Source organism: Vombatus ursinus, unplaced genomic scaffold (genome assembly GCF_900497805.2).
Source record: "Vombatus ursinus unplaced genomic scaffold, bare-nosed wombat genome assembly UNPS02014811.1, whole genome shotgun sequence".
NCBI classification, from domain to species: domain Eukaryota; kingdom Metazoa; phylum Chordata; class Mammalia; order Diprotodontia; family Vombatidae; genus Vombatus; species Vombatus ursinus.
Window position 1 is genome coordinate 13,190,602 of NW_020954589.1, and position 11,134 is coordinate 13,201,735.

An 11,134-nucleotide genomic window follows, 5' to 3' on the forward strand; every position below is an offset into this window, starting at 1 on the left:
TTCTTGATACATTTCATGCTTAGGGGTCAGCTGATGCAAAGGCCTGGAGGAGAGAAATGGAATATTGGGCTCAGGGAAACAGCTAGTAGTCCTGTTTGACTGAAATCCAGGGAATAATGTGAAATAAGGCTGGAAAGGTAGATAGCAGCCAGATTGTGTATAAAATGCCAGTAATGATTTTGAATTTTACCATAGAAACAATAAAAAGTGTTTAAGTAGGGAAGTGGTATGGTTATCTACCTATATGGTAATCATCTCCTTATGTGTTAGTGAAATGATTTAGATAGCCATGACAAGAAGGAATTGGGGAAGGAATAAATTAAAAGCAGGGAGACCAATTAAGAGTCTATTACAATTGTACAGGCAAGATTTGTTAAGGACCTGAATTAGGTGGTCATGTGAGTTGAGAGAGTTGGATATAAGAGAAGTTGTGAAAATATCAACAAGATTTGGCAACCTATTGAGTGTGGGGAAAGAATAAAGGGTAATAAACGGATGATGACTGCTAGGGCACAGACCAGGGTGATTGGGAGGGCTAGTGACCTCAACAGGTAAGAATTTTGGAGGATGGATAGATTTGCTAGGGAAAATAATAAGTTCCATTTCAGACTGGTTTCAACTCTACCAACAAGATGTCCCACGCAGGATAAGCTCATCACTTTTAAACTCACTACCATTATGCTTTGATTGACTCCACCTCTCTCAGCCTCCCCTCCCTTCTTATTTGGAGGGCCAGAGGACAGAGTACTCCTCCCACTGCCTTCCTTTATTGAGGGCAGATTTTCAGATCTCTCTGCTTTGCATCTGCTGCCCTACCTGGTATCAACTCATGGGAAAAGATCCTTCCATGTTGGCTACCCCCTGATATTCTGTCTCCTTCACTGTTGCCCTTGCTTTCCTCCTTTCTTCCTTTTACGTGTTGTCCCCCCCTTTAGATTATAAGCTCGTTGAGGGCAAGGGTTGTCTTTCTTTTCCTTAATTGTATCCCCAGAACTTAGCACAGTGCCTGTAGTGTTTAATAAATGTTTATTGGACTAGATTGGATATGTCTACAAGATATTCACGTGGAAATATCCAGCAAACTAGAGTTCAGAAAAAAGCTTAGGGTGGATATATAGATTTGGGAGTCACTTTTATAGAGATGATAATTGAAATCATGGCAGCAGATGATATACCCAAGGGAGAAAATGTAGAAAGAAAAGAAAGGGACTCAAAGACAAAGTCTTGGGAAATACCTATGCTTCATGGATGGGATACAGGTGACAATCCAGCAAAAAAAAAAAAAAAGCTGAGAAGTGATCAGAAAGGTAAGAGAAAAGTCAATGCCAGTGACTCTGGGGAGGGTGACTATCAAAAGGTATGGAGAAGTCAAAGAGGAGGAGGATTAAAAAAAAAAGGTCACATGGTTAAAGGTAAAAGATTGTTAGGATTGTTATTAACCTTTCAGAGAGTGGAGTGATGGGTCAGAAGCCAGAATGCAAGGGGTTGATGAGTGAGTGAGTAATGAGGAAGTAATCATCTTGATTCTTGTTTTGATCCTCATCTCTCTCTTTCACCCTGCCCAAAGCTGTATTGGCAAGTGAGGGAGCTGATCAGACACCAGAATGTGTCCCCAGGATTAGCACAGTGTTTGGTTTATAGTAAGCACTAAATAAATGTTTGTTGACTTGATTTGACTTGACAGAGAAGAAATTTTAAAAAGAATTATCAGTACCTGTTATGTACAATTACATTTCCACTAAATTGAAAATTTAAAAGCAATGGAAGTTTATCTGCAAAGATATATAATACCTATATTAACAGAACATGAAGTAGAAAGGTTAAACAATCCAATTTTAGAAAAGAGAACTTCTAAATAAAGAAGGAAAAAACCTCTGTTACAGGAGAATTTTATCAAACTTTTAAAGAACAATTCATACCAATGCTAAACAAATTATCCTCAAAAACTGACAAAGAAACACTATACTAAACTCATTTTATGAAATAAATACAGTCCTAATACTTAAACAAGGGAAGATTTTAAAAAAAAAGGAAGATAGAGCAAACTAAAGACCAATAGCTAACATTTACATAGAACTTTAAAGTTTGCAAAACACCTTAATATATTCTATCATTTGAACCTCACAATAATTCTTAGAAATAAGTGATATTATTATCCTCATTTTACAGATGAGGAAGAGAGATAGTAAATGACTTGCCGAGGGATGGTTATATAGCCAGTTATATGAGGAAGGATTCAAATTTCAAAGGATTTAAAGTCTTCCTAACTCTAAGACCAGCACTCTATTTACTATACCTCAATTCACAATTTTAAAATAAGATACTAGCAAAAATACTGCAGCAATATATTCAAAAATTATTCAGCATAATCATGCTGGCTTTGTATCAAGGATGTAACAATATCCTTGATAGTTCAACATTGGGGGAAACATTTAACCTAATGAATCATATTAAAATAAAAAACTCACCAAATCACATGACTATATCACTAACTACAGAAAAAAAGACTTTGACAAAGTACAAAATATTTATGCTTAAAAAATTCTACAAAGCATTGGCATAGAAAGAACATTTAAAAATGATTTTAAAATATCTAAAATCAAAGGCAGCATTAGATGCAATGTGAAAACACTAAAGGTTTCACAATGGATATAGGACTAAAATAAGGATGTTCCCTTTCTCTAATATTATTTAATATAGTTCTAGAAATGCTGATGATATCAATAAGATGAGAGAAAAAAAATAAAGGCATAAGCATAGGCAATGAGGAGACAAAACTATCCCTATTTATTGATAATGCAACTTGGAAAATTCTGGAGAATCAGCAAAGAAACTAATTAAACAATGGCTTTAGTAAAATAGCAAGGTATAAAATAAATCCACAAAATCCACATCATTTCTATACAGCAATAATAAAATCCAGGCAGAAATGATAGGAAGTTAAGTCTCATTCAGAATTGCTACAAAAACATCTAAATTGCTAAAAAACAAACAAACAAACAAACAAAAACAAGTCAATCTACCAAGGCACAATTAGCATGTATAGATACAATTGTAAAATGCTTTTTAACATAAGAGCGTTTTAAATAACATTTTAAAAAAAACTGAAGGAATACTAAGTGCTTATGGCTTGACTGAGGCAATATTTTTAGTAGATTGAATTTAAGCTACATTCTAATAGAATGTCAGCCCCTTCAGAGTAGGGATTGTTTCATCTTTTGTATCTTGGTACCCAAAGCCTAGCACAGTGTCTTGCTAGTTTGATTATTATAGCATGGCATCTATAATTTAGCTAATATTTTCAGTTGTATTCATTTAATCAACAAACATTTTTCATATGCCCAAAGTAAATGTGACCTGAATATTAAAGACTATATCTCAGTTTCCAATCACACCCAGAAAGTTGGGAGAGATGACAAAAGATGGGGATAGCCAATGTTGTAAGGGTTGTGGAAAGAGAGGCACACCTAAACACTGTTGGTGGAGCTATGAATTGGTCTAACTATTCTGAAGAGCTAATTAGAATTGTGAAAATGTAACAGGACAATTGAACATGTTCAGATCATCTGAGATGGAGGCACCCATGTGGGAGATGCTTCTTGGAGAAAATATCCTGTATTCCCCTACCACATAAGTGGGAACAGCCTTTTTCCATTGGTTGAGTAGCCAGAAGAGGCTCCATCTTTATAATGACCAGACTGGGACAGTCTTGCTGTTTCCTTCCAGCAGTGTCCAGCAGGGTGAATGTCTTGTTTCCTGAAACATGGGTGCCATGCACTGAGCTAGGTATGGGAGGGGCCACCTTCAGCCCTTTCCCTTTTAGGCCCTGTGGCCTCAAGAAATAGGCTTAGGATCTGGGTTTGTTTCATTTGTCCTTTTCAATTCTAGGCGTAAATTGGAACTCAATCTCAACTCAGCTCAAGACATAGTGGTCTGGATGGATATTGATATCAGCCTAGCAGGGAAGGCCTGAGAAGCTAGAGTGCTGGGACCTAAACCCAGAGGGGCTGTGGACTTGGAACTTGGTGGAATCATCTATATAGGAACTGAGTTAAACTGGGAACCAAATTCCCCAGTGACTGGAGGGTTGGGTATTGTGGAAGGGGAGATTATGACCCTCAGGTGTTAGGAAGAGTGTTTGTTTTTTTTCTTGATAGACCTTTGAAGTAAATATTTCTAATCAGCTAATCTGTTAAATAGTTAAATGGAACTGGAGTGCAGGGGACCAGTGGGAGCTTAAGCCATTAGCAGAGACTAGGTCCCCCTCAACCCCTTTAATGGTACCAGAGAACCCTGTGGGAGAGATACAACGTAACACACCTGGCCTTTAGGCAGTGAGGGGGTCAGGGTAGTCACTATTATTACACCAAAAAATGACTAAAATGTCCATTCCCTTTGCCTCAGACTGGTAGGCATATGCTCCAAGGATGTCAAAGATTGAAAGAACAGTCTCAAAATACAGGATGTCCCAAAGGTCTCAGTGCAGTTTTAAACTATTAAAACTTACAATCTGTGATTTTCTGTATTCTTGCCCTTAGTTTTTCAGAGGCTCAGTTCTGTCATCTGCAGCAGAGGGTGGAGGTGGGAGTGGGGGCTGGGGGGTGGGAGAAGTATAGATTCTAAGGTTCCTTCCAGCTCTGTGGAATATGATCCTAGTATCGTATTCATCATTTCTTCTGGCACAGAACTATTCCATCACAGTCATGTGCCACAATTTGTTTAGCAATTGCACAACCAATTGGGCATTCATCTGTAGTAATTTGCTACTACAAAAAGTGCCACTATAAATACAGGGTGCCCCAAAATTCTCAGTGCAGTTTAAAACTTAAACTAGAAAATAGTAACAGCCTAAGTCAATGCTTTTGTATTTATACAGTTCCCACTCACTGGGAATCAATAGATTGTTTGAAATGGGGTTGGAGTAGGGCAGGGGTGGGGAACCTGCGGTCTTGAAACCACATGTGGCCTCCTAGGTCCTTGGGTGAGGCCTTTTGACTGAGTCCAAATTTCACAGAACAAATCCTTTTATTAAGGGGGTTTGTTCTGTGAAGTTTGGATTCAGTCGAAAGGCTGAACTTGAGGACCTAGAGGGCCACAGGTTCCTCACCCTGGAGTAGGGTATGTTTTAATCACACCCAATGCAGACAATTTACTCATACTTTTAACATATAGTCAGTTTTGGTGTTTTGTGATGTTGTTCATTTCTTGCCTTATCCAATGCCTTCTCTCTTCTTCAAGAATATGTTCATGATACAGAGGCCTGAAACCTACAAGCCTTTGGTTTCTTTCATTTCTTGGTTCTAAACCATATTTTCCAGTTTTTACCATCTTTGTTTGACAATGGGCTTACTTTCACATCGAAGTTGCTATTAAAGTCAATGTTGTTTTACTTTGGAGATTTTGTCAAGTTCTTCATAGAACTTCTCTATTTTTTCATTCTCTATAATAAATGTTGGTGAATAAGCTCTAATTATCTTCAAATAGTCTCTTTGTTTATGCCCATCATGATTACTCTATAAAGCACAAAATGACCAAGTGTCCCATGAAATGATAGTTTCCCTTGAGCACTAATAAAAGCAATTCCACAGACCCTCTTTTTCTCCCTTCCTAAGAAGATGAGTCATATTTCCATTGAGGAATATCAATGTATCAGGAGCTTAAGGCACTGTGGGACTTCAAAGGAAAAAGGAGAAGCAGGCGTTCCTCAGAAACTCTAAGGGTCTGAAGGTGCCTGTAATTTTCCAGGGTTATTTAAAACATTATGAAGGAAACTCCAGTCTGGTTTGGTCAATTTAAAGGTTGAAAGATTAGCCCTGCAAAAGTGATTAAGTATAGAAGGAACCCTAGTAAATATAGAAAGAGTGGTTCTGGCTGCATATTACAATAAGCTTGATTAGAGTATGGGAGAGCGAACTGGTGCGTACTTGAATAAATGTAGAGCTTGGGAGCCCCACTATGCATGGGATCAGATAGGAGAAAGACTGTATATGAGGTTGACTTGTTTGCTGATACCCTTTTGACAACTATACAGTGATACCAATGGGGCATGACAGAACATAAAATCTCTGTGATCGGATTCTGTCTGGTACAATGTGCGTGAAACTGGTTTTTGAGTTTTTCCTATTCTCTGTTTAGGCAGAAATTTCCTTGGAGGTGGAGTATTGAGGGATGGGAGAATACACAGGGTCACCTAGAGGATGAAGCATCATGACATTTTCTCTGTCAACCTCACAGAGCACTTTGCTTTCTAATTTTGTAATGCATGTAGATATTATTATGGATTACAAATATTGTACAAATATCTTATTCCTCTTCCAGACTGTGGGCTTTGTAAGAGCAGGAATCATGTCCTATTAAAACTTTGTATCTTCCCCAGCATCTTGTTTAGTCCATGAAGTAAACATTTAGTAAGTGTTTGTTGAACTTCTTTGTCTTCTGGCTTCATTCACGGCAAGAACGCTGAACTTAGCATGAGACAGTTCCTCCAGGATCATGCCAAGTCTTTAGTCATTGGGCTGAAAATATTGACAATTAAATGAATATTAGTTAACTGTCTAAACATTATGGTATTGTCCTTTTTTGTTAATCCTAATCTTCCTCAGACATCCTGCTCTAAGAATAAGCACAAGAATGGTACAATTTAGATAAACATTACCAGACTGCATCTGACCAAAGTTATCATCATTAGCTTCCCTGATTCTGATTCAGGCTAGGAGGGGAAAGGATGCGGGTAAGGAAAGCACATAGCAGCAGCATGAGACATAAACTTGACCAATACAGCCAGGAATATCCCACACATACGACACTGCCCACACAAGACCTAAGATCACTCATTAAGGGTGCCAACACCTCATGCTTCCCAGCCTTCAGACCAGTCTGTTTTCTGCATACACTCTTCTACTCTCACCAAGCAATCTAAGTTTTATCTATTCTGTATCACCAGACAATGATGGGTTTTTGCATCATCTAATCACTCATACACCAGCCACCTTGCAACTCTAACAAGGGATTGACTTGATTCTGATACTCCTTACTACCTAGGGTTCAATTTTGGATATTTTGGGCTAATCAACAGGATGCAAATGTGGCTCAAATATAATGTCTTTTTTAACAAGAGACCAAGCAGGAGCCATAAGTTAAATAACAAGGCATTTATTTAGGATAAAATAATAAAGTGTACAACATAGGAAGATCAAATGGTAAAACCATTCTCCATCTCCTCTCATTCAATGGTGGTAAAATCTCCATGGATTCCTGAGGGATGCACTCCTTAAGGCAAATAGTCCTTAGACAATTCAGTTTTATAAAGTTGCACCATAGCTGGAAGACTTCTCGCAGCTACTTCACTTGCTTCTCTGTAACTTCATTCTGCTTTCACGGCTGCTGTTTTCTCCAAAGGTGATATTTGCTACTTCAGCAGTGAGCTGCTGCTTGTCATCTGTTGGAGCCCTTTACCAGTTGCTGCTATTGTTTCTTCCTCTAAGGGAAGGTTGTCACTCTTTTTGTGTGATTGCCCTGAGCCAACTTGCCTGGAGGCTAATCAACATATTTTCATATCTTTTATAAGTTAGGTCCACAGCTTATTCCTCATTAGCACACAAAAAGGCACCTTAGAGAGCTGTTAAGACCTGTACATATTTGACTAGTCACCTCTGTCAATTTTGATTAGCTATATCCTTCTGATCCCCCTTCCCATTCCTGCCTAGGTAGGCTAATATGAGGGAATTCCTTTCAACTCCTGTCAAGCTCCTGGGAGAGGCTTACTTTTGCCCTGTGTTCCTGATACCACTATAAAGGACCCTATCACTTCTGTACCACTTACTACCCAGGACTCTTTTGCAGAGACCCAAAGAGGTGTGAAAGGTGACTAGAACTGAGGGGAGAGAGGTGGTGCTCAGAGATTTTCGACTCATTCTGTTTGAAGAGAAGGGATGGTAAGGAAGGGAATGGAGTCAGTGTGGTTGGTGGGAGGCTTAAGAGCTGTGGTGTCTGTGGCTGGTAGAAAAGGAAACTAAAAAGTGTCCTATAATATAGAAGAGTGATTGTAACCTAAGAGTAGTGAAAGGCTGACTTAGAGAAAGAGGTGGGTATACGTAGGCAAGGTACTACTGGGGCATTGAAATTAATAACAGAGGGATCACAGGAATGGTGAGACAATATAAGAATGGGGAATATATCCTACAGTTCTGAGGACATGTAGGAAAGTACTAAGGCCAGTAGTATATAAAAACTCTCATAGGTCAATGAAAGGGCATAGTACATAGAGACTCAAACTGAATGAACTGAATTCTTTTACCTACAGATTAGATGTTGAGGTTCCAAAAAATCCACAAAGGAAAGCTTTTAAGTTATTGTTTGTTTGTTTTTGGTGAGGCAATCAGGGTTAAGTGACTTGCCCAGGGTCACACAGCTGGTAAGTGTCAAGTATCTGAGGTTAGATTTGAACTCAGGTCCTCCTGACTCCAAGGCTGGAGCTTTTTAAGTTATTTTTTAAGTGAGTTTGCTCAGTTTCACAGATGCTCCCTATAAATAATATTCCCATAAGATCCTCATAGAAGTATCAAAGGTGGCTACTACACACACACCTGCCTACTGATTCAGCATGTTCTCTGTTTGCAACAAACATAAGCCCACCTGTGATAAAATCAGAAAAGGGAGAAGAGAAAGGTTTTCTTTCTACGCTTATCATTCATTACTCATTCAACAAACATTTATCCCCTTCCATTTCATTCTGTTCTATAAAGATTTATTAAGTTCCTGATACAGGCAGAACACTAGGGAGGAAAATGTTTTCCTCATAACAGTCCTAGGATATCAGTAGTATAAGCATTATAATTAGACTCATTTTATTGATATGGAAACAGATTCAGTGAATTTAAGTGACTTTCTCAGGGTCCCATGGCCAGTAACTGTCACAGCCAGAATTTCAGCTGAGATTTGACTCCACTTTCAGCATTCATATCACTATACCATCATACCACTTTTCTCTGTACCTACTAGGTACAAACCACCCAGAGAGACAGGAAGATCAATGAGGTTCAGTGTTTATCCTCAGGATTTTATAGTTCAATAAGGGGAACTTGTGTGTCTCAAAAAGCAGAGAGAAAACAAATAGCTTAAATTTAAAGTTTTGTTCTACATTGGATGGTTAGCCAAAAAATAGCTCAAAACCAAATGAGCCTTTCTAAGCAAAAATAAGACAAAATGAGCTACTGTGTCTCTGACTTCTTCTAATTGAAGACCCTGTAAAAAGACATAAAAAGTATTGGTTAGAAATTCAATGTAATTATAAATATTAATCTTATGGTTATAGCAATCTTCTTCAGTTATGATTCATAAATTTCTTCAAAAACCCAAAAGTTTCGTACTAGCTTCTGTTTAAAAATCACTTGGAAATTTGGAAACTTTAATCTTCCTTTCTTCCTTAAAAAAATTTCCATCTTGACAATGAACATACTGATTTGTTTTAAGAGAAATGCCAAGAGTTTCCAAAAATTGGTAAAATAAAATTTTACATTAAATAATCTCAGCACTGTTGTCTAAACTGACTTCAAGGACATTTGGATTCTATGGAAATCAGTTAAGGTTCTATTTATATTATCAATTTTAGGTAGATAGTAGACTCAATTATGAGAAAAACTAAAGGAAAATATTTCATGAAAAATGGTTATGGTAGTGGTGGTAGTATGTCTGTCTATGCCTGAATTGTGTAGACTGCTTCCCCAAGTTAACAAATTATTCCTCAGAATTTCATTCCTTCCTACTTAAAATTAATTTGCAACAGGTTAACGACTCCATGTTACAACATGAAATATATCATTGAATTACCTGAATGCCATGACCAAAACTAGAGTTACACATGACATTTTAAGAAATCTTAAAAGAAAACTGCCCATATCTCTTAGAACCAGTGGGCAAAGTGGAAATAGAAAGAATACACTGGCCATAAGCCTTTCTGAAACCGCAAAATGAAAACTCCAAGGAACATTACAGCCAAAATCCAGAGCTTCTAGTTTGAAGAAAAAAATACAGCAAGGAGCAAAAAAGAAAGAATTCAAGTACCACGGAGCCATAATAAATTTGTAATGGACCAGATCTGTACAAATGCATGACTTCCTTTAGCTCTATTCAGCAGCATGTGAGTAGGTACAGAGAGGACAGTCAGGCAACAAACATTTATTAAGCACTTATTATGTGCCAGGGATTGTGCTAAATGCTGGGGATACAAAGAAAGGCAAAAGACAGTATCTGCCCTCAAAGAGCTAAAAATCTAATGGGGGAGACAACATGCACACAACTATATACAAACAATATATACAGGATAAATTAGAAATAATCAACAGAAGAAAGACATTAGAATCAAGGGGAATTAGGAAAGGTTTCCTGTAGAAGATAGTATTTACTTAGGATTTGAAGGAAGTCATGAAAGCAAAGAGATGAAGAGGGAGAGTATTCCAGGCATTTGGGATGGCCAGTGATTAAAGAGGTGGAGTGCTGAGGACAGATTCAAGAATCGAGAAGAAACAGGGGCACGAAGTTTTTGGCAAACAGTACAAAGAATGTCAGCACCCAGTCTATGTTAGGAAGTATGCTGAGGACATCAAGCCAAGGGAATAAGCAGAATAGGATGTCGAGAACACCAAAGCCAAGTCAAAGGGTCAAGTGGGACAGTCAGGAATACAAATGAGATGAAAATCAGATCAGACAAAAGTCAGAGTCAGAGGTCCAAAGAGCAGGATTAAATTGTAAATTAAATTGGGCTAATTTATAAATGACAAATCTCTTTGTAGCAATGCTTGTCTGTCTGTACTTTCCTTCTAACAATGAGCCAGTGTGTGTTCCCTCTTATTTCACCTTCCTCAACCTTCTACCCCCATTGATTTTTTAAAGGGACTAACTTGCTGAAAAATTGCATCTGAACTTTACCAATCCTGAATTTTCACTTTTTTCCTTTGTTCAGCAGAGACAAAATTGTTTTTGTTTTCAAAAGAACTTTACTAGACAACTGAGAAAACAATGAAACAAAATGAGAGCATAGAAAGGCTGAATATATGGAGCACAGAATCTCTTATCCTAAAGTAACTATGATCCAGTGACAGGTTGGCTTGACTGGCCCAGCTCAAGGGAAATTTGC